Source organism: Trichoplax adhaerens, genomic scaffold (assembly GCF_000150275.1).
Source record: "Trichoplax adhaerens TRIADscaffold_5 genomic scaffold, whole genome shotgun sequence".
In the NCBI taxonomy this organism is placed as follows: domain Eukaryota; kingdom Metazoa; phylum Placozoa; class Uniplacotomia; order Trichoplacea; family Trichoplacidae; genus Trichoplax; species Trichoplax adhaerens.
In genome coordinates this window covers 1,266,765-1,272,142 of record NW_002060947.1, presented here as the reverse complement: position 1 = coordinate 1,272,142, position 5,378 = coordinate 1,266,765, and positions in this window count along the sequence as shown.

The following is a 5,378-nucleotide window of genomic DNA, read 5'->3' as shown; positions in this document are numbered from 1 at the left end:
GGCTTTGCATCTATAAAAGTAGAAAAAAGTTAGATATCTATCAGAACTGAAAGTATAGATTCTTAATGAACTAGATCTTGTCCAATAAAGCTTTAGTCTTTAAGCTCTTAATTTTTATTATCATTACTTTATCCATACTGAACAGAATCAAAATTGACATATGAGATCATCGTATAAAAGTAAAACTAATTCCTATTATTATTATGGAATGATTACTGATCACACAGATAAGACCTCTTAATTTAGCTTCTATTTTTGAATTTAAATCATTTTTCTAATACTGTATTGTTATACTGGCTAGTAGAGTGCTAACAACTAACTAAAATTTAATCCAGCATTACATTATTAGCAAGTTTATATCAAGACGATATTGAATCCATTGGATATAGTTTGACACCATTTTTGAAATATTAAATTAAGTATTATCAAATTAATTTGGGCTTAACTGTATCTTGTAAAATTTATTAAGGTTAATTATTTAAAATGAATATCCGTATGAAATAATGAATCAGAAATTAAATAATTGGATCACTGCTATCTACCTTTCGTAGGTTGTAGAATTTTCTTAGCTGCACTCAATACTAAAGCTTCATCGTTGGAATGTAAATTTCTTAAATGTAATTCAAGGTCACCTCGTATAATATTCTGCAACCATTTAATCAAAGTTATTCTAATTATATTTATATTTTGTAGACAAATATGCTAGTAAGAAAGTGATTTTAGGCAATTAGTAGATGTTGGCAGCAAAAAATGCTCCAATCACTGCATTTACAGAAATTTCTGACTCTTACTCTCCAATATTACATGCTACACTTTATCTTACAATATCACTTTATCAAAGTCTATATATATAACTGAATTTTTATAATGAACATTGAGAATTTTGCAATAAAGTTACCTCTTTTTTTCTGAGCTGTATGCGCGCAACACGCGTGATTCTTAATTTGCTGGTTGTCTGTAGAGTTTCTCCAGGCTTCTGTTATAAAGTGGTTAGGAAAGAAACTTGGAAATAATGATACATTACACGGCACTACATAAGGAGATTTTTTGCTTTACCTCCAAATTGTTACTTCATAGTCAATCGATTTGAATATATGAACATATTTTTATATAGTCGATGTACCTCCGTTTTCCTAAGCTTTGCTTGGGAACTGAGATTTGATTTCTTGGCCTTACGCGAATATATTCTACGTTGTTATTTATTAGCATTGGAATAAAATATGATTAAGCAGTTTTTTATTTACTTTAGTCTGAAGCTAGAAATAAGCAACTGTGCTATAGTCTAACTAGAAATCACTAGTTGATGTTGGAGCTATAATGTAGTTCATATTGCAAAGATCGATTCTATCAATATTTAATGGAATAGATTTTCATTCTAAAAGTTAGCAGTAGGACTGATTTTAAACGTTTACTGACATTGCAATAAAATTTAATTATTACCTGTATAGATGTCCGAAAATTGATTTAGTCAGCGTTGTTCCTAGTTATGCATTTTGACTTACCAAGTCGAATTACATTCCTATATCAAATTTATTTTAATGGTAACAACAAACATACTGCTAATAATCTACTAAAGATATCTCTGATTAGGCCATCTTTCTGAATGTTATTTATACGATACTTGAAATAGCTATCATCATTCAATGCGATAAAATCATTACCAAGTAATCTATGTAATTGAATAATCGTACGTCTATGTAGCAAATTCAGCTGTCGTATATTAATGCTCGTTGATTCTTCAACGTTTACACTGAAAATTTTGCCTTACCTTCTTCGTTGGAGTTTTTAAGTTCAAAAATTTCGTTATTGCTTGTTCGCAACTTGCAAATCTAATAATAAAGACTGCCATTACTTAATTGAAGACATAGCATTATCATGATTTAGTCATCCAAAGGAACAGAATTTAAATAGGAAAACGTTTATTCATTTATAAGAGATTGGATAACTGCATATTAAGAACAGGGATAAAATAAAGAGTACCAACATTAAAAATATTAACTATACTATATTTTAGTGCTATAAACTAACCAATAGATAATGATGATGATATCAAATTACAAAGATTTTACCAAAACATTCTTATTTTAGCGCAAGAACTTAGTGATTGTATCTTACCGACTTGTACTTCTTCACCTGGTATAAATTTTACCAGTTGACAAACTGGCTGCCCAACTAGTAATGATTACGAACCAGTCGAGGTGATTTTAGGTATGCAAGACTAACAATCTGGGAGCAATTTATAAATCTTTACAACCGAAATACAATTAGGCTTAATTCTATTAGCATGCAAATCAGATATTATTGCTGAAAAATTAATGTTCACTCCTACTTTAAGAGACTAAAAGTGGATAAGCTTGGATTGGTTAATTTATGCTCTCAGCTGATTGTTTGTTTAATCCTATTCTATTAGCCTAATGCATTATTTGACGTAAAAGAATTTGCAGATAAATGACCCAAGTTGATAGAAATTAACTGAAATATGCTCAAATACATCACGCAAGGTCATTTTACTCGCCTTTGCAATGTTTTTATAATTGATACCGCATTTTTTAATCTCTGAAAGAGATTTAATTAATTGTAAAATATAGTAAGAAATATATTATTCATATACATATTACGAGACAAGATTATCAAATTTATTAAAATTAACCATTCAAATGTGGAGTTTTTAGCTAGTAGAGAAATATCGATTAATGTTTTTTCATGCCGCAATTTATCAGCTGAAGTTTATTATTGCTTTTCTGCTTTTAATTTTAAAAGTAGAATCTGTTGAGATATTGCCTAGAAAAATAAGTAGCTCCTTCCAATAATATCGGTTCTTGCTATAAATCTCGTAGCAGTGGAATTAGTGAAGAAAATTAAACGGATAGAGTAATTATTATGGCATGGTAATACTTTAAAATTCATATTCTTCTTTTCAGTTGCCAGGAATATTAGTTCAGTTGCGCAAACATAATTTTACAGCGCTGATCAAATTTCTGTATTATTGAAAAGAAAATTATATCACTATTTGTCACAACGTCGTTTGCAACAATCGGATTCCCGTTCCACACTTATCCTACTCTCCTCTGTCCTACAGTAAAACTGCCACCAGGCGTTACTACTCGCTCCACTTCAGCGAAGGACCTCAGTCAACAGTAAAGGCGGACTAGAAGCGTCTGGATAAATTTACTAAACTAACTTTATTAGGTCTCCGTATTTTCCTCCTCTCTAGCGAGGTAAATTACAACCTCTTATATACTTGTATCAAATCTACACCTTTTCCACCTGTTAATTATTCTTATGCATAACTTAGTCTTTTCTATAACTTTGTAATCCTATTAATTACTATCGAACAAATATGTGATAATTGATATTATTATGTGCTAATGATATTATAGCGCCAATTAACAATTTAAGATCTAACAGATTCCCTACAAGTGTGACAACCGCCGTTTTGGTTATTACACGTCATTGGCATATTAAGTACCTTACTTCTACACATTCGTTAATGGAAGTCCATTAACGATTGAATCTCACAATATTAACAGATCATAATATTTATGATTATCTAATCGTAACCGTCTATTTCTTCTTCAATAACATTATCACATAATATCTTAAACCGTAACACTATTGTAAGCTTATATAAATACTTTACTAATTACTGACGAGTTACTTGGTCAATATCGGTTAAGAGTATTCTTCTAGCATCTTCAAAGCCTCCCTTACTGGACATATTCGGATCAGTACGGCTTCCAAGCTAATTTAGATAAAATTCGCCTAGTTAAAAATAAAGGTAGAATTTCAATATGATTTAGATTTCAACTTTTTTCTAAGGTGCTAGTGGTTTTTGCTAAGCCATCTATAAGTAAAAGAAGCTATAATCTCCTGTTCATTGGGTATAATTGACAGCCAATGTTAACGATATTGCTATAATCATTAAATTATCGACACAAAGGATATTTTATTAATTTGTTGCAATTTTTGTTTGTGTTATGTAATATCGATACATTTTTCTGTAACTGCCAGCAGTAATACAAATACATCTATAAAATATTTTTCGTATTATGATGCAATTCAAATGATATACCTTGCTCTCGAATATCCAATGATATTTACTCTGAGCAGATTGCCAGCATCATATATTCTTCTGTATTTCTGCATATTTAGGATAAAGTTAAATATTTTGACTACAAGGTCTTAAATTCCGGTAGTCAAATAAGTCAATGAGAATGTATGATTGCCATTATAACCGATTAAGGTTATAAGCTACGTTACCATTTCTGTAATCCATTGCATCTGAATACTTTCGCTATTAAAGTCTTGACTCACAATTAAATATAGACTTTCTCTGTATTTGAAATAGTTACAGCAGAAATTAATATAAATTATTGGACCACTAACAGACATATAGATATATGCAACAGCCTAGTCAAGCAATTTAAGTTATCTCAGTCGACCCATAAATGTATCCCGCTTATTGTAACTGCTATACTGTACGAACATATACTAGTAGTTAAAAAATACTTATTTGTCCATGAGTTCGCAATAATATGCAAAGTATGTGATTTATGAAAGATTGTGTAATCAATTGCTCCCATAAACGCACATAAGACCATATACTGTAGTACCGGTTATAGTCCATGACAAGACATTCCATTTTTGTCAAGTTTTAGAATACAAATATAAGAACAAGAACTTTAGGGTGACTTATCCCAGCCACCCTCCCTTGAAACGAGCAGCGCGGGGGTATTTATACTACTGTTAAATGACTCTGATTATGGGTTCATTTCAATAGGTCAGTATAAGATTCTTACAGTACTTTTAACCTCAAGATTTCTTCATGTAAAACGAATAGCTCTAAGGTAGTAATTTCTGCAGAGTACTGATTATTAAAATAGTATTCGTTATATCGCTAAGGGTGGCCACTGGGCCTTTAAATTTTGATTTCATGTAATATTCTGATGAAAATTGAATAAACATAGAATCTTTATAGAGTTTTCTATACAGCCATTTTGATTGTTACATTTTCTTATAACGGTTGTTATCGACAGAGCAAGCTTTGCTTGCATACGACAGCGATCCTTAGACACATTATAATGATTGGTATAGAATTGACCACAGTACGAAGGACATTCTACCGCACTGTAGATATCTTACAGTACCTGCTAATCTTAACTTGGTATGTCCATCACCGTACATTAGTTATCATAATGTGCTCTGCACCATTAACTAATCTTAATATAGCATAGTATATTACTGTTACTAGGATATATATAATATCGAATGATAATACTATCTGTTAATTTTATTAACAAATTGACCATAAACGTATATTTGACAGTTTCGCTCACCAACCTTAACATAGCATTAATACCGTATATAGTAACCATCCT